We start from the raw sequence: 20,000 nt of genomic DNA, 5'->3' as shown, positions 1-20,000 counted from the left end.
CCGACCTACACAAAAACAATCAATACCAAAACCAAGAGGGGACAAATATTAGACCTCGCGGTCTAGGTGTAACCAGACACCGTCCCTACTACTACTACTACTACTACTAAACCTGATCTCAGTTCAATGTGTGTGAACACACGAGGCGGGTTCAGGCACAAGCTGGTCAGCACATAATTAAGTTGACCTCGGAGATCGGAAAAAAAAACCCATCCTTAATTAATTTTATTAAGTTCACCGAAACCCGTAGACAGTACGGTGCCAATCCACGCACACGTGGGAACGCCAGATGGTCCTCCCACAAAGGACTCCATCCCCTTGAAGAACGAAACCTTCACACCACCAAGACCCCAACACAGAACAACTTGACGTGAATGGCGCCAGCACAACTCTACCTACCAAGTCTGTGATTCGCATGCATACTGGAAAAAAGTACCAAAGGCCGAGACAGGTGAGAAGCAACTATTTGAAAAATGAGAAATTCATCATCCCCCTCTCTCTCACTGCAGGACTACTTACTGTCCTGTTTGCCTGTCTGTCTCGCTCTCTCATCTCCCTGTCTGTGTCTGCCTGCCTACCTGCCTCTCTCTCTCTCTCTCTCTCTCTCTCTCTCTGTCTCTCTCTCTCTCTCTCTCTCTCTCTCTGTCTCTGTGTCTCTCTCATTCCGTCTCTGCCTGTCCCTTTGTATATATGATTATTTGTCTCGCTAGCTTGTTCTGTTTTCTCTCATTGCTTATTGTCTTTCTCTCTTCTCTCTCTCTCTCTCTTCTCATTCCCTCTCTCTCTTCTCACCCCCTCTCTCACCCCTACCCGTCCCTTTGCCTACCCAACTGACGCTCTCTATCCTTACCCCGTCTCTACAGTTTCTCCCTCTCTCTCTCTCTCTCTCTCTCTCTCTCTCTCCCCCTTCAAATTGTCCCCTTCCTTCGACTCTTATTATTTTGCCTTCAAATACTGGTCGGTACTTTAAATACGAGTGTTGTCAACTCCTGTGTTTGAATACGCTTCTGGTCGGCAGCAGTCTCCAAGAGAAGGGGAGGGTGTGTGTGGTGTATGGGATTGGGGTACAGACAAGGGCTGACTCAGGAAAACTTACTGTGTTTTGCCAAACGCTGCGCACAGTGAGTTGGCAGCGAGGTATTCCTGACCTGGAGCCACCTGATGAAAAACCCAGTAGGTATGTAGGACACGTTCACAATAACCTTTGACTTACGATTGAGGTGCAGTGGGGTGGTGGGGGGGGGGGGGGGGAGGAGGTGTGCTGTGTGAGGGGAGGGACCAGTTGGGGGCTTGAGGGGTGTGTGCGGGGTGGTGGGGGAGGAAGTGAATTTGGATTTGCGAACTTGCGTCTATGTGTGCACCTTCTATGTGAGAGAGAGAGAGAGTGCGTGTGGGTGAGTGTCCGCGAGCGAGTGCACTTGTGTGTGCATACGTGCGCTCGCAAGGCACAACCCGATCGTTCTCAACATAGAAAGGAGGGAATTCATGTGTCACAATTTGTCACAGCCCAGAAAAATGACGAACAGATCACACATTAATAACTGCATAATAATGGCATTACGTTGTGCGAACACGCATTTTAGTGTGAGTGAATGGCGTGAGTGTGCGTGTGTGCGTGCAGGCACGCTGCCTGGCTCAATGTGTTTGTGTGTGTGTGTGTGTGTGTGTGTGTGTGTGCCCGGTGGTGGCATGAGGTTTGATCTGGAATACTTGACAATCGCAGTTATGTCTCACGAGCCAGTTGACACAAACTTGAGAGAGACAGTCAATGGACGCCTGGCCCCGTTATTAACCAGCAGCTAATTCCGTGTCCTCATTTTCTCAATGGGTTTCAAGTGCAGGGAATGCAGGGAACGGGATGTCCTGCAACATTCCTTTACTGGAGTGTGTGTGTGTGTGTGTGTGTGTGTGTGTGTGTGTTATGCTGTGTGTGTGTTTGTGAAGTGGTGTTATGATGTGTGTGTGTGTGCGCGCGCGCGAAGGCGCTTCGTTCGTGTGTTGGGCGGGAATTAACTGAGTTTTTATGACCCCCTCCCTTCCGTGAGTGTGTGTGTGTGTGTGTGAGCGCGCGCGTGCGTGTGGGTGTGTTGTTTATACTGTTGTGTGTGTGCTGTTTCGTGTGTGTGTGTGTGTGTGTGTGTGTATGTGATGTTGTTTTGTGGTATGTGTGTGTTATTCAACAGAATCAGTTGTCTACGTTCGCAAGTGAAACAAGTATGTGTGCACTAACAGACAGACGAAAAGGGCGACGAACTCTCACTGTGCAAGAGCAACCCGAATTTCACTGACTCAGATAAATCTGTTGTCAGAACACAATGCAATACAATACAATACAACAATATAATATAACATAATGCATTACAATGCGATGCATTGCAATATAATACAATGCATTACAATACAATATATTACAATACAATACTGCAAAATACATTTGCAGACAGAAGAAAAGGGTAGCACTACACTGGCAATGCGCTCCAGGTAAGAACCTGACTGTTGTGACAATAAAATAATACAATATACAACATAATACAATGCAGTATATTGGCAGACAGAAGAAAATGGTGGCGCAGCACCGTGGCGACGCGCTTTGCCCCGGCAGAGAGCAGATCGATAGAGAGTACAACACAGTACATTAGAGGCTACAATGCAGTACAGCATAGTACAGTGCAGAGCAGTGCATTAGACGCTACAATGCAGTACAGCATAGTACAGTGCAGAGCAGTGCACTAGACGCTACAATGCAGTACAGCATAGTACAGTGCAGAGCAGTGCATTAGACGCTGCAATGCAGTACAACACAGTACAGTGCAGAGCAGTGCATTAGACGCTGCAATGCAGTACAACATAGTACAGTGCAGAGCAGTACATTAGACGCTACAATGCAGTACAACACAGTACAGTGCAGAGCAGTGCATTAGACGCTGCAATGCAGTACAACGTAGTACAGTGCAGAGCGGTACAGCAAAATGCATTGGCTGCGCTATCTCCAAAGCGAGAACAGAGCCGTGCATATTCTGTGCTACTACTGCGTGTCACGTCAATTTCATACCTTGGTCATCAGTGTCACTTGGAATTAACTTCCCTACTAAATTCGTCATCCTGAAAATAAATTTCAGTCCATATCTGGCCTCAAAACATGTGGGAAAAACAAAACAAAAATAACCCACTGCCCTTCAATTCATGGATGGCATATGGTGTGGTGTGATGTGTGTGTGTGAGTGTGTGTGTGTGTGTGTTTGCGGGCGCGCATGCTTTGTCGTTGACACATTCCATTTGTATTGTCTCTGTGATAAAGCTCTGTGCTGTAAATATCTTGTAACCATTTCCCCCTTATTGTTGTTAATTGTTAGCGATCTGGACCCCTGTGCCAAGAACGTAGAACGCTCAGAAAAACATAATTATTATCATTTCTCGGAGAAAAGATAATGGGAACTTGCGAAATCCAAGAAGTATAGTCAAGGACAGAGAGTGAAAGTGGCGTGACGCGAACTCCCAACAGTGGCAGAATTGTGCTCTGACAATGGTAACTCGAGTTTGACGAATTGCTCTTTCACTGAAAGACGGCCATGCGTCCACCAAACCTCCCACTTGGCTACCACCCCCTCGCCCCCCATCCCCAACCCCCACCCCTCCTTTCCGTCTGTTCCGCTCCTCGTCCACTCGTCTTCTTCCCCTATTCAACCCCTCCCCCCCCCCCCCCACACACACACCTCCTGTCTCCTTGCCTCTATGCAATGTAGGTATACGTGAAGAAGGTACACATGTATTGTGAATCAGTCCCCCCAGAGTTGTCAGTGCAGTGCTATACCTGCCAAACCTTTCTGTTTCTGAGAATAGCTTACGCGCACATACTGAACACACACACACACACACACACACACACACACACACACACACACACACACACACACACACACACACACACACACATACATACATACACACGCGCGCGCCCCACGCACGCATGCGACATATACATGCATGCACGAACGCAGTCACTCCCAGTCTGTTAAATACTGTACAAAACGACTGAGATGGTACAGGATAACAGCCACCCCTGGCTGTTTTTCTTCACTGGCAACCAGAAAAACGAGAATTGAGCAATGGAGCAGCGGTTCCGTAAACAGCACTTCTGGGAGGGGTTAAGGGTTCGATTTCCCGCAAGGGCCAGGGTGTTCTCGCCCCCTTCATTGAACCTTGAGTGGTGGTGGTGGTCTGGGTGCTGGTCTTATAGGACCAGACTGATAACCTGTGGTCCCGCGGATATCCCAGAACCAGCAAGTCCTGTTCTGTCACGTTTCAGGGGAAAATTCTGCTTTCGTGAAGAAAACCAATAACTGGGTGCATGCATTCGGACAAACAGATAGAAGAGTGAGTGCCGCTGAGTTATAGAAACACCTTCGGGAGAGCGGCCCAAACTGCACACATATCCATCTGTTGCACACACGCGTCCTAACACACACACGCGCGCGCATATGCACTTGCATATAGAGACATATACACAGCCACGAACACATGCACACACATTCGCACGCACCCACGCACACACACACGCGCACACACACGCGGGCGCGCGCAAACACACGCACATACACACACGCGCGCGCGCACACACACATACACACATTCTACTGGCTGACTAGTTAGTTTATTTTATTTCATTTATATTCCTCTTCCTTTTATTTTATCTTATTTTTTAATGTTAATTGATGAGAGAGGAACAGAAAAACTAATGATGATTTAAGGTATGGGTGGGGTGAGGGAGATTTTCGTCTAAAATCACAAGTGTGGATAGACGTTAAGCAAAAGAACGAACACACACACACACACACACACACACACACACACACACACACACACACACACACACACAAGATCATCTTTAAATCGTTACTCAGTGTTACAAAGGAAGAAGCCAACACCGGATCCAGTATAAACTCAAAAGAAAAGGAGTCCTCTTTGGCAGTGTGCCGGATAAAAACCACGACACTGGCATGTGGATTGTTTTATAGCTGTCTGTGGAGTCAACAGAGAAATGGGGATGGTACGCAGGGGCACGGGAAAACCATACATCACATCACTTGGTTGCAAGAGCGCGCGAAGTCACTCACTGCGCACAGACACAAAGACATATACGCGTACGCTCGCATGAACAAACTTAAGCCCCCGCGCACGTACGCACGCAGGAACACGCACACATACGCAACATGCAAACACGTGTACACACACACACACACACACACACACACACACACACACACACACACACACACACACACACACAGAGGGAGGGAGAGAAAGATTGAGAGACGGATGGGGAAAGGGAGAGAGACAGGAACAGACATACAGAGACGAGGACAGAGAGACTGAGAAAAGGAGATAGTGAGAGAGGGGGGGGGGGTCACACACGCGCGCACGCACGCACACACACACACACACACACACACACACACACTCACTTTCATAGGGACTTTCTATTGCATTTGGTTGAAATTCAAGCCATTGTAAGACCTTGGACGAAACGTAGCTTTCACAAACAAAGTGACTTGCCAAATGAATTGCTCTGCCTCGGGGTTTTTATTACAAATATTTGATATGGGTGTACACGCAAGCGTCTGTATCTCAGCCTGGCTGACGCGGGGTTATATAATGAGAGTACAGCGCCATCAAGTAGTGTCATACCTGAATGGACCCCCATAGCAGCTTTGTCACCGCCCCTACAGTGTCACCATGCATCATCGTCAAAATATACAGCACAAAAATGTGCCAGATTCTGAGAAACACACACACACACACACACACACACACACACACACACACACACATATGCGCTCAAGCACGCACACGCACGCACGTGTGTGCGGTAAGTCTGAAAGAGAGAGAGAGAGAGACAACAGACAGATAGACAAAGGCTGAAGGCAGACAGCTATAACCATGCTTACAAACGGAAGTCCCACTTCTTGAGAGGTAGGTCGCCACCTCAGACTAACGGTGTTTGAGTGTGTTAATACAAACAAAGCCTTCCTGAATAAACTCCGATCAGCGGGGGGAGAGGGGAGGGGGAACACGGTTCACTTGGCTCGCCATTCCGCTGGCACGCAGACAACAATGCCAAAGCCACTCAGCATCATTGTTGCAACACACACATGGCTTAAAAACCACAAGACAAAGGGTGAGGAGGGTGTGAAGGAGGGGTGGTGGTGGGTGGAGGGGAGAGGGTGTAGAACAGATCACAGAGAGACCGACAGACAAAGACAGACAGACAGAGAGAGAGAGAGAGACAGACAGAGAGAGAGACAGACACAGGGAGAGACAGAGAGTGGTGAGCTGAAGGGAGGGAGGGAGAGGTGGACACCAGAAGTGAGAGGTGAACATCATCGTTTCCAGTGACGTCAGTCGGCTCGTGAAGGCCCCGGGTTTTATTCGCTATCAAACAGCTGCACCATAGAAATTCCCAGGCAATGTGGACAGGTCTCTGAGTAGATAAATGCAAAGAGAGCAGTTGGAGTACAAGCTGTTTTGAGAGAGTGGGAGAAAAGAGGCGCAGGGAGGGAGAGCGGGGGAGAAGGATGAGAAGAGAGGCAGAGAAAGAAAATGTGGAGGAGGGAGTAAGTGGGGTTGGTGGATGGTAAACATGGAAGCAGGCAGACAGACAGATTGACAGAGAGTTTCCAAGTAAGAAACAGGTAAAACAATTTCTGATATCCTTATTTTGACACACATATTATACCGTACTGGCATAGTGTTTGACACATTCTGTCATGCTGTCAACACAACGCAAAATGTCTCTTTCACCACTCATTTCTTTGACAACCCGTCCTAAGCCTTATACACAAAGAAATTAAAACCAAAACAACTATCTCTGGTTGTCTGTCTGTCTGTCTCTCTTCCGATTAAAGCTTGTATTTTCAATTTTTGTTAACCCTCGCACGTCTAAATTGTTAAGGCTGTAAAGCTTTTTATACATAAGCTTTCCGATCGTCTGAAGATTGTTCACAATTTCTTCTTGTTGAAAAGTTGTGAAAGTTTGCTTCGCGGTCCAGCTGGATATTTGCTGCTGCTTCTTCCTCAAAGTTCGCAAATTACATTGTATCAAGGTCACACTCTTTGCTTGGATTTTCTTTTGCGTCTAAAACCACACGGGGTGAATCAGACCTCAAACTGAAAAACAAAAAAACAACAACAACAACAAAAACCTCACTTCCAAAAGTGAAAAGTGAGACACAAAATGTATCAAAAAGCCACTTCATTTGTGTGTGTGTGTGTGTGTGTGTGTGTGTGTGTGTGTGTGTGTGTGTGTGTGTGATTTGGGGTTGGAAATGGGGGGTTAAAAAAAATTGTCGCCAAAATCGGTTTTTAATTTTTGTAATATGCTCAAAGGAGGCAAAGAAGCCAGTTTAGATTAAGTAAGATGATTAGATTTGCAAATGTTGCCTAGGTACACTTTTGGAGTTAAGACATTTGTGTTTTCTCAACTTTTATTGTTGTGTATTTGGAAATGTTTGTTCTGGGCATGAAAGATTATTTTGCAGTAATCCTCCATACTCCAATAGGAGTGAAAGGATAGTTAAAACTTAACTAATAACACGGTGTTTTGGTAGTGTGTGTGTGTGTGTGTCTGTGTCTGTGTGTATATCTGTGTCTTTGTGAAGGTGGGGGAGGGGGTGTGGCAAACTTTTGAAAAAAAAAAATCCTCGGAATTATTGTGTCTATCGACACCAAATCTGGCATAAAAATATGGGGGAAAATTCTTTTCCCCATAGATTCTAATTAAACTGACAGTGAACTTCAGAGAAGGGTCCAACAATCATAAAGAAGCCAAATAATTTCCACAGTCAAGTTACTGTTACATTATTATTTCTTATTAGCACTTTTACATGGCATATTGACATACTGATTAATAGCAGTTGTTTTATCACTGTTCGTTCAGATAGGGACTTATTTTGCTTAGTATGGAAGTTACATTGACACACACATCTCTCAAGCGCAGCGAAATTCTGCTTAGCACTGGGACGTTAATCTGAATATGCCATGGGTATTATTTTCATAAAATGGGTCTCACTCATCTGAAACATTGCATTTTAAACTGTGACTGGGCACAGAAATGCTTTTGTGTTTTACACTCAGTGTGAATGTCTTACACTGCTTTCATTCGCCCAAATGATCGTTTTCGGATAATACTTGAGCCAGATCAGGTCATGAATATTCGTAAGTAAGCACGTGCGATTGTTCGTGATAACATTCTACGTGCGATTGTTCGTGATAACATTCTTGAAATGAGGAAAAGGAGGCCGCTAAATTTTACTGAAAGAATGATTTGTGGATAGGCTTCATCATTTACTGTATAATGTCCACAAATTACCATCAAAATAAGGATAACTTCTTGCATTTGGCCTCATAGCTTTAGGTTCGAGGAAAACAGTTGTACTCAGCTCGCATAACGCATGCGCTTTCTCTGTACACACACACACACACACACACACACACACACACACACACACACACATTCACGTGCAAACCTTTTTTGCTTATGCCTGTAATCTGTTTAACATAAATGCAGGTAGATATGATGCATGTGCTATACAGTTTGAAGGGTTTGCTTCAAGCCGTTTGTGTGTTTTGAATCCCCCTCTCTCTCTTACTTCTCCCCCTCTCCTCTCTTACTGTTACTGTATATCTCTGTCTCTCCGATTTGTTTGTACAAAATGTTCAAGTTTAACCCTTTCACTGCCAAGCTCGCATTTATGCAGCAGCTAGGTAGAGGACCCATGTCACTGAAGGGTGACCAGATCATGGGACTGTTCTCCATGAACCTACTCCCATTTAGTTCTGTGGTAGGATAGGCCATATTTTCTGCACATCGCAGGGGGAATTCCCAGCTATTCTTAAACACCATATTTTCTGTGTTTATAGCACAAGGGAATTTTGCACCCTAAATTGACTGGCGGTGAAAGGGTTAAATATGTTGCTGTTTGTTGAAAGACCTACCGCAGACTGCTCACTGGTGTTGAATGACCAGACAAGACGTGTTTATTTCAGGAAACCCCGTGGGAGCACATGAAAATGTACATATTTCATGTAACTAATATAAATATCAATCACATTAATGGACAATAGGCCATATTGTTTTATGATTGTTCAGCAGTACCCCGTCATGACGGGCAATGTTTACATGGTTTCAGTTTCCGTATCCGTATCCTTTGTGTTTCTCTGTTAATGATTTTATGAGTGCGCACGTGTGCTATGTGTGTTAATGTGTGTGTGTGTGTGTGTGTGCGTGTGTGTCCGCGCGATTCGCCAAACCCTATTGTCATTTCTTTCTTTCCGGTTTCCGTGGTTCAGATGCGAAGTCGTGTCGTCTGCCTTCTTGTTGTGGAGTCTGTCTGTCTGTCTGTCTGTCTGTCTGTCTGTCTCTCTCTCTCTCTCTCTCTCTCTCTCTCTCTCAGTCCCTACCCTCATACCTCTTCTCTCTCTTTCTCCCTCTCTCTCTACTACCTCCGTCTGTGTCTCTGTCAGTCAGTCCCCCCCCCTCTCTCTCCACTCTGTCATCTCTCTTGCCCCCTTTCATTATCTCTTTGTCTCCCCCCTTCTTACCCTCCATTCTCCCCCTCTCTCTGTCTCCCTCTTTGTGTCTTTGCCTCAGTTCACCCCACCCCACCACATCCCCAGCGTTTGTTCACCCAACCCCACCCCATCCCCAGCCTCTGTTCACCCCACCCCACCACATCCCCAGCGTTTGTTCACCCCACCCCATCCCCAGCCTCAGTTCACCCCACCCCACCACATCCCCAGCGTTTGTTCACCCCACCCCACCCCATCCCCAGCCTCTGTTCACCCCACCCCACCCCACCCCCAGCCTCAGTTCACCCCACCCCACCACATCCCCAGCGTTTGTTCACCCCCACCCCCCAGCCTCTGTTCACCCCACCCCACCCCATCCCCAGCCTCAGTTCACCCCACCCCACCACATCCCCAGCGTTTGTTCACCCCACCCCACCCCATCCCCAGCCTCCGTTCACCCCACCCCACCCCATCCTCAGCCTCCCTTCGGCCTGTCTCACTACAACTTGGGGAAGTCTGTATGGCCCAGCCAGCTGCACGATTGCAAACCCGGCTTGCTTCACGTGCGGGATGACGTCATCGGAAAGGACAATATCTACCCACTCGCTTCTCACCTTACAACACCCCCTCCCTCCCACTCATCCCACCATACTGCAAGTCTAGAGACACCAATGAAAGGCAGGATAGAAACTAAGTTCACCAAGAGGATAGACGTATTGTCTCCAAAGTGAAGAGGCTTGAAGAGACGATAGCAAGGCAGGAACGCTGCTCAAGGAGGTCAGACATACTGCTGTGGTCATGGTTTTAAGAGAAGAAACCGGCGAAACTAAAAAGTGCTCCTTTCCGAGCTCTTCAAAGTTGGTGGACGTCCTTCGACACTGCTTCCTGCAGAAACGCTGGCTGGAAACGCACAGTGAACGAGCAGTGTGACGTAACATCGTTCGTGCTTCTCATCACATTCCTCGGACTTCTCAGTCTCACCCCATGATGATTACAGTTTTAAACAATTTGTAATGATATATTGTGATACACAATCTGTTGCAGTCTTTTGGATAAAAGATGTCTGCAAGATGCTGTGATACAAAATATGTTGCAGTCTGTTGGATGTAAAATGCCTGCAAGATGCTGTGATACAAAATATGTTGCAGTCTGTTGGATGTAAAATACCTGCAAGATGGTGTGATACAAAATATGTTGCAGTCTGTTGGATGTAAAATGCCTGCAAGATGCTGTGATACAAAATATGTTGCAGTCTGTTGGATGTAAAATACCTGCAAGATGGTGTGATACAAAATATGTTGCAGTCTGTTGGATGTAAAATGCCTGCAAGATGCTGTGATACAAAATATGTTGCAGTCTGTTGGATGTAAAATGTCCGCAGCCGCTCCCTGTTTGTCTGTCTCTCCCTTTGTTCCCCTTCCCACACCAGCTGTATCTCTTTGTTTGTCTATGTCTGCGCGCCCCACAGCCACTGAGGTGATTTACATTCCACACCTTGAAGCAAATCAACTCTGTTTACGATCGTCACAAATAAACAGAGGTGCAGGGAAAATGTTTAGTTATGTCTTAATTAGGATAGGTCCACGTAAAGGCGAATAGGAAACGGCCGGAAGGGAGGTATGAATATAACGTACAGGCAGGTACTTGTACGTAAGTAGTGGATATAATAGGTAGCCTGGTAATTGCGTAGGTAGGAAGTAAGGTAAATAGGTAGACATTAGGTAAGTGGGTATGTGGATAGGTAAATAAATTGACAAGTAGGCAGGTAGGTGGGTAAATGGCCATGTAGATGGTAGGTAAACTGACAAGCAGGTAGGCATCTGGATAGGTGGGCAGGTAGACAGGTAGGGAAATTGACAAGTGGTAAAATTGGCATGCAGACAAATAGCTACATTGACAAGCAGGAATAGGTAAATAGGTAGGTGATTGTCAAAGCAGGCAAGTGAGTAGGTAAGTGGGCATGCAGATAAGTAGGTAAATTGACAAGTAGTAAAATGGACAGGTAGATAGATGAGCAAACTGACAAGCAGGCAGGAAGGCGGGTGAGAAGTTCAGTTGCTTGGGTGGGCAGGGGAGCTGTATCCAGATAGGTAGGTAGGTAGTGGAGCCAGGTAGGTTGGTAAGTAGAAGGGAAAGTAAGAACAGTGGTATTAAACAGGTAGGCAGGACGGCGGGTGATCGGGTGGATACAGCGCGGGTGGAGGTAAGCTGTCTGATACAACCGTTTCACTCCTTCCTTCTGCCCGACCACGCCCCCCCCCCCCCCCCCCCTCTCTCTCTCTCTCTTTCTCTACCTCTCTCCCGTCATTGATGTGAGTCGATGTCACATGCTTAAATAATTATTATACGGATCATATGTACTTTGTTTCCTGTATACTGTTCAAACCTTGGAGACGAACGACTGGGTGGAAAAAAAGGCACAGTACCCGCTTGCCACATGGACTTTTTAAGAAAATGACAAAGTACCAAAGTGCCGCTTATCCCTTAGTAGTTTAGTTTACTATGATTATGTTTTTTTCCTTTATTCCATTTTATCTGATTTGTACCTGCTATGTCACTTGACCTTTACAGCTAATGATATAAACATTTCAGTGTTCAGTGTTCTCTCTCTCCCGTCCTTCTCTTTTCCCCCTCTCCACTGTCTCCTCACGCTGTCCCCGACAGATCTCAAAAGAAACAAGAGAGGCAAGGCCTTCAAGACTCACTTGTGATAAATTAAGTCCCCTAGCATTAATTACAGAGTAACTTCCCTTTTTTACTATCTGCACCAAAACGTTTGCAAAATAAATAAAAATTCCATGCTTAGCAAAAGAAGTTCCTGTTTGAACAAAAAATTATAATAGACTCTCTTGTTGTTGTGTCAGAATAAGAGGTCAAAGTGCCAAGTTTAGAGGATACAAAAAATATAAATGTAACAGTAAACGCAGTTTGCATATAATTAGGCTTCTTTTTTTTATTTTTGTGTGCCCATCCCAGAGGTGCAATATTGTTTTAAACAAGATGACTGGAAAGAACTGAATTTTTCCTATTTTTATGCCAAATTTGGTGTCAACTGACAAAGTATTTGCAGAGAAAATGTCAATGTTAAAGTTTACCACGGACACACACAGACACACAGACACACACACACACACACACACACACACACACAACCGAACACCGGGTTAAAACATAGACTCACTTTGTTTACACAAGTGAGTCAAAATACGATTCAGCAGGCTTTTCGCAGCGGACCATACCTCTCTTGGCTCCCCTCCCCTCTCCAGCTACTCGTCTACCCACCACCACCGCCCCTCACTCCACCCGCCACAAGTCCCTGACTTAGATGTTATGTGGCCTGCTTGAATCGACCACTGGGGTGTGCAGGTCAGTTCACTCAACAGACCGGACAGCAGGAGGACAGGGTGGAGGGGTGGGGTTGGGGGGAGACTGGGGGTTTACAAAAGGTATCGCCACCCACATACCTCAGCGCACCCCAATACTTTTTTTTTTTTTTTTTTTTTTGCTGACGCTGTTTTTGTTTTTTTTTAGGGGGTTGGGAGGGGGGGTGAGGACGGAGAAGGGGTGGTGGATAAAGGAGAGGCAAGAGGTGGGGTAACGTTCCTCGTACACACTACGGTTATACCTGTAGAGAGAAAGAGTCACAAATAGTCTGAGTTTGTGCAGTTTGCTACAATAACAATCCCTTCTCTCTCTCTCTCACACACACACACACACACACACACACACACACACACACACACTCTCTCTCTCTCTCTCTCTCTCTCTCTCATGGTGTGTGTGTGCGCGCGCGCACTTGTGCATGCATTTGTGTGTGTGTGTGTGTGTGTGTGTGTGTGTGTGTGTGTGTACGTGCGCGCTGCGTACGACTCTTCACGTTCTCACAGATCTATGTTTTGTAAAGCACCTAAAAAGTTTTCTGGAAGTGCCTATCGAGTAAATAATAATAATAATAACAATAGCAGTAATAAAATAATGATTATGGGTGCTTATCATTCTAATCGTTATTATAATTATTGTCATTATTGTATTATTATTGTTGTTAATATTAGTAGTGGTAGTATCATTCTTTGTAGAGCGAACGCTGCTATATTCTGCGATAAAACATACAGCTCACAAATGAATCATCTCCGACTGAACCACAACTCTGGTTATATTCTGACACAAATTTCGACGATGTACCCCGGGTATTCTTGCCGGGTACGCCCAAGGAGAATGAGAATGAAGGCTGTGACAAGCTCACTCGATGCCGAAGGCATGCTGGAATGCCACCCAAATGTAGGTATGCGTGTGGTGTGTTTGCCATTCAGAGGGGGACTGAAACCGCCTGCATCTGTTTAATCAACTGTGTTCTTTTTTGGGTTGTGTTTCTTCACTGTTATTTTTGTTTGGATAGAAACAAAAGTGACAACAAAGGAACAGAGGGGGAGAAAGAGAGAGCGGGAGGGAGGAATTGAGGGTTGAGGTGGGATATCGTTACAGAAAGGTATGCCTATATCGTTATGTTCTTCTGAGCACACTTTATGACTGAAAAGCGCCAATAGATTTTTTCCATTTGGAAAGTGTTGTGTGTGCGTGTGTGCGTGCGTGCGTGCGTGCGTGCGTGTGTGTGTGTGTGTGTGTGTGTGTGTGTTCGTTTACTTCTGGGGCTTCGAAAGCATATTCCTCGTTTGGGCGACATGGAAAAAGAAATCTCATTTCCAGTTAGTGTCAAGAAAAAAAAAGGCTAATTTCGTTTTGTTCCCCAGATGAGTCCGTTTTACCGCCTATGTAGCATTTCAGCATCAGCCAGCTAGAGCACCTTTCTTGCTGACATGCGACCAGATCAGTTTCAGTTTCACTTTCTCAAGGAGGCGTCACTGCGTTCGGACAAATCCATACACGCTACACCACATCTGTTGAGCAGATGCCTGACCAGCAGCATAACCCAACGCGCTTAGTCAGGCCTTGAGTGCATGCTTACATATTTGTGTACCTATGAAAGTGGATTTCATTTTACGTAATTTCGCCAGAGGACAACACTCTCGTTGCCATGGGTTCTTTTTCAGTGCGCCAAGTGCGTGCTGCACACGGGACCTCGGTTTATCGTCTCATCCGAAAGACCAGATCATAGGTTGGTTATCCGCAAAAGTACCACTCTAAATTTTCAGTGGAAGGAGAGACCATATTTCGTACGTCACAGGGGAAACCCCAGCCATTCTTAGATGCCGTATGTTCTGTGCTCCCGTTGCCAGGGAGTGTTGACCTCTAAACTGACTGACTACTGTTTCATCTCTTGTCGTTCGTTCTTTAGTTTAACTTCTTTTCACTGTAAGTGATATTAGACAAGAAAGAGGTGTGTGTGTGTGTGTGCGTGTGTGTGTGTGTGTGTGTGTGTGATTCAAAATGCTTGTTCCTCATTCCTTTCAGGTTTGTATAGCATAGTCCTATTCTTTCCCAGCTGAAAAGGTTGATATGATATATTTCATGACTTCTTCCAGCTTGCAACTCAAATCTTTTCCATTTCTTCGGGTTAACGATACTTTTCCAGTCCCTTGGGACCGAAAAAAAATCCATTTTTACACGGCATGAGAAATAATCAATCATTTCTTAAGAGTTAAATATTTCCTCTTTCTCGGGATGATAAGCCGGTTTTCCATTCTTGACGGCTCAGAGTGTTCATTTCCTGTGACTACCATCGTTCCACTCCCTTTCTTGAGAGGGGGAGAGCGACAGAGGTGTGTGTGTGTGTGTGTGTGGCGTATGTGCGTGCGTGTGTGTGTGTGTGAGTGAGTGAGTGTTTGTATGTCTTTCTCTCTCTTCCTTTATCTATAAAGACAGACATGATTCTCTCTCTCTCTCTCTCTCTCTCTCTCTCTCTCTCTCTCAACAGACAGACAGACAGATAGAGAACAAACTGACACGTTGTACGATCATGTACGTTTTGGAGCTAACCCCGAACAGTGTGGCAAAGTTTGCGCACGTTATCAAGCCCAGGATATCCGGAATAACCCCCCAGTTCTCCTTTATCGCTGTTGACTCATAAAAACACACCACCCAACCTGTAACAATCTGTCTGAGGCCTCACGCACCCTGTCAGCTTACACTGGGGCCAGGTCATAAGAACACCTCCGCCCATCATTAGACTAGTGAATAAAGATAGGTAGCGTACACACCGTGTTTGTTCTTTTGCGCAAAAAGGTACATGCCAGCTGGTTTCAAACAGACGAATGAAGATAAGTGACGTGGGACTATTGTTTGGGCCACACCTGCTGGAGAGACAATGAGTATTCATGTGATTTTAGGTAAACAGTGCCAAGAAGTATGCTCTTTGTTATTGGTAAGCAGAGCCTATAGCTACGCTCTTTGTTATTGGTAAGCAGAGCCTATAGCTACGTGTTATTGGTAAGCAGAGCCTATAGCTACGCTCTTTGTTATTGGTAAGCAGAGCCTATGGCTACGTGTTATTGGTAAGCAGAGCCTATAGCTACGTGTTATTGGTAAGCAGAGCCTATAGTTACGCTCTTTGTTATTGGTAATCAGAGCTAAGAGCTACGCTCTTTGTTGCTGGGAAACAGAACATATGGGTACAGTACGCTCTTTGTTATTTGGAAACAGTCTATAACAATGCTCTTTGTTTCGGGGAAACAGAGCCAGAAGCTACGCGCTTTGTTATAGGGAAACATGATATGTAGCTACGCTCTCTGTTTTGGCAAAACAGAGCTAATAGCTGCGATCTTTGTTGTTGGGAAACTGAGCCTATATCTATGCTGTTTGTTTTGGGGGAAGTAGAACATGTAGGTACGATGTTTGTGATTGGAAAACAGCCCACAACTACGTTCTCAGTTGCTGGGTTGGAACAGGCGATCAGGTCGGGGTGTTGAGATCGGACGTGAGGATCCACGACTTTATAACCTGTGAGTAAGGTCGTCTTTGGACAAATTCATGAATGCTGCACCCCATCTGCAAGGCAGATGCCTGACAGCAGCATAGCCCAACGCGCTGATTAGGCCTTGAGTGCATGCATGTATATTTGTATACCTATCAGAGCGGATTTTTCTTACGTATTTTGCCAGAGGACAATACTTTTGTTGCCGTGGGTTCTTTTTCAGTGCGCCAAGTTTGCGCTGTTTGATTTTCCAGTGAGTCAAACTTGGGGGAAAGGGCGAGAGCGGGAATCGAACCCACACTCTCACGGACAATGTATTAGCAGAAGAGCTTATTATCCATCCCGCCACTCTCCTCCTCTCCACAACACCGAGATCCCAGCACCGAACAAGGCAGCAGGTCGTTAAGCTCGGCTCTGCCACTGAACATCGTCTCTGGGGTTGCCATGTGGAAAAAGCAGCCCGAAAAGTATTCCCCGTATCCGAACCGGCTGGGCCATAAGCAACATGATTTGATTTAGATGGGAATGGTGCTGGTGTGTTGGTAGTTTGCGGTTCAGTTACAGTGCAGGGTAGTGCCGCAGATGGCTTGCATGACGCTAGCCCATGGTTTCTTTTTTTTTTTTTCAAAGCAGGCGTAAGGCCTGTTGTATCAATTAGTACCATCTCTCTCTCTCTCTCTCTCTCCCGCTCTCTCTTTTCTTCTCTCTTCTTTCCGCCCTCTTCCTATTTCTGATCTCTCTCTCTCTCTCTCTCTCTCTCTCTCTCTCTCTCTCTCTCTCTCTATCTTTTCTCCCTCTCACCGGCTCTTATTTCATTCTCTCTCTCTCACTCTCTGTCTGTCTCCCTCTGTCTCTCTCTCTCTGTCTCCCCCCCCCTCTCTCTCTCTCTCAGGCGTATGGCATGTTGTATTCATTAACAACATCCCTTCTCTCCCTCTTTCTTTCTTTCTTTCTCTTTTTTTTCCAACTCTCTCTCTCTCTCTCTCTCTCTCTCTCTCTCTGTCGCTTCCCTTCTGTTTCTCTCTCTTTTTTCTATCTATTGCTTGCTCTCTCTCTCTTACCAGAGATAGCAGAGCGCAAATGCGATACCATTTTGACGTAGGAAGAAAATTCGTCTTTTCACTTCCATGAAATTGAAGAATTAAAGTAACGCCGTTTCAGAACTTAATGGTTTGTAGTCGGAGAAGAGAAATAAACTCGGGAACAAATCGCCGACTTTAGTTTGTCTGGTTTATGACTTGTAAATGTTCAAAGAAAACCGTAAAACCGCCACATACCTCAACTCCGTCACAAAACAGGTTATGCCTCGACTCAGAATCATCGTAAGACACCATTTCCAAAAGCCTGAAGCAACCGAAGGTCAGCTGTTCGGTTCGGACAAACCTCGATAAACTCTCGGATAAAATGACGTTAATATTGCAGGCGAAATATGAAAGACGGGATGACAGGGCTGGCGACATTTAAAAGGTCTGAATGACGTCGCCGGACGTATGGAGGAGTGTTTCGTTCTGATAAAGACGGACAAGTGTCCGGTGAGTGAATGACCAATGGCCAGTGACCTGCGACGATTTTGTCGGCAATAGGACGCATGCTGGAAGTGGGACGGACCATCCGCCAACACACTTCCGCAATGGTGACTGAGCTCCTTACAACGGCTATTAACGAAAGCTGTCACATTGGCGCTGATATTATGGCTGACGAACAACCCTCTGTCAACATTTCATGTTAATGAACCACTTAAGCATTAGAAACTGGAGTTTTTACCGTTGGCGACTTATTCTGCATATCAGTGTAAAACATCGTAGCGTTGGCCAGTATTACACAGTGGTTGAATCGGTTTACGCTATTGGCGAAGACTTAAGTGTGTGCGCGCGCGCGCGTAATAGCGTGTATGTGTGTGTGTGTGTGTGTTGGGGCCTGGGAAGGTACGTTTGTCAGTCAGTTGAGGGTTGGGCTTGGGTGTCTTTGAGAATGCAATTTGTTGCATGTGCGCCATGTCCGTCTACGTCTGTGTGTCGGGTGTGTGTGTGTGTCTGTGTGTGTGTATGCGCGCGCGCATTCGCACACTTGTGTCGGCACTTGTATTTGGGTGCGGCGTACAAGTTAGGGCTGAAAGTTGGCCTTTTTATTTTTCTGTTTCAGTCGTTTGCATTATAGATGTCTTTCATGTTATTTTGTACTGTACTTATTTATTTATTTGTTGATTTTGTTTACTGGGTCGTTTTATTTGTTATTGTTTTATACAAAACTAGGGTAGTCTCACAAGACCTGGCCAGCGCGTTGGTTTTATGAGTTTGTCAGGATGTAACTGCTTCTTTTCTCCCCCAGTGTTTTTAAAAGCAGGTGTGGTCCAGTGTATATGGATATGTCAGCACGTTCCGATACCTCTTCTCCCAGAAACTGAAACTTGGCACAGGAAATTCACAACAACCCACTGCATGCCGGTCAGTTGAAGTGAATTAAATTTGGCGAGTTCTGCCGTGCGGACGAACTTGGGATAGACATAAAACTATGTATGGTCGACGTGATACCATAAAGTTGAAGTCACTCCTAACCTGAATCTCCCTTCATCTCTGTCTTTACCTCTCTCTCTCTCTCTCTCGCTCGCTCGCTCACGCGCACACACACACACACACACACACACACACACACACACACACACACACACACACACACACACACACATGGTAAAGTTCCCAGTCTTCGAATCTGGCAACACAATAATCCAAACGCCGAGTTCTCTGCTGCCACTAAGTTATTTCTAACCAGAACTGGCAAAATACATATATCAGTGTTTTAAAATTCGCAGTCCATAACTATATCTTGTGGAATATCTTGCAAGTACTCACAACTTACTGCTTTTACTTTTATTTGTTTGATGTGTTTAGTTTTTAGTATCCATAATTCCTAATTCCTGTGATGGGTTTTACGACAATTAAATGAGTTCTGAGTTAACACAAAACAAAACAAAGAAAAAGAAAAACAAAGAAACAACAACAACACACACACGCACACACACACACACCGTGGCACACACACACACACACACACACACACACACACCCGTCTAAAAACACTTATAGTGAATAGACGTTAAACTGAAGAAAACACACACACACACACACACACACACACACACCCGTCTAAAAACACTTATAGTGAATAGACGTTAAACTGAAGAAAACACACACACACACACACACACACACACACACACACACACACACACACACACACACACACACACACACAGAGAGAGACAGTAACTAACAAACTTCACTGATACGTTAACGGGTCCCCACGTGTACAGCAGATTCCACACCACTCACCTGAAGAAAGAAAGGAAGGTTGGAGCGCCGTACTTACCGCTGCTGCCTCACTCAGTCCTTCCAACACATGCACAGTGCAACACGATAAAGAACTGCACGCATACTCCTCCCTCTCTCCTCGCCAGCTCTCGCTCTAATAGACCACCTCTAACGGTTAATGTGGCAGCTCCAACACACACGCTCTGATACCACCACCACCTCCGCCGCCACCTCTACCACCACTATCACCATCACCACCA

The 20,000-nt window shown here is 45.8% G+C and overlaps 1 protein-coding gene across 3 annotated transcripts in view; it reads right to left on the bottom strand.

The window, feature by feature from the left end:
* The window catches only part of LOC143294076 (uncharacterized), a 48,986-nt gene extending 29,061 nt beyond the window's left edge, over window positions 1-19,925 (bottom strand). Inside the window, exon 1 of one of the 3 annotated variants that reach the window (XM_076605495.1) lies at window positions 19,799-19,925. The gene's annotated coding sequence lies outside the window, so the exon portion shown is untranslated. Of the gene's footprint in view, window positions 1-17,709; window positions 17,832-19,761 lie in introns of those variants that run through there. The other 2 variants (XM_076605493.1, XM_076605497.1) reach the window with 2 other exon arrangements.
* Window positions 19,926-20,000: the final 75 nt, after the last annotated feature.

The sequence above is a fragment of the Babylonia areolata genome, chromosome 19 (assembly GCF_041734735.1).
Source record: "Babylonia areolata isolate BAREFJ2019XMU chromosome 19, ASM4173473v1, whole genome shotgun sequence".
NCBI lineage: Eukaryota > Metazoa > Mollusca > Gastropoda > Neogastropoda > Buccinidae > Babylonia > Babylonia areolata.
This window is presented reverse-complemented; position numbering and strand designations above follow the sequence as displayed.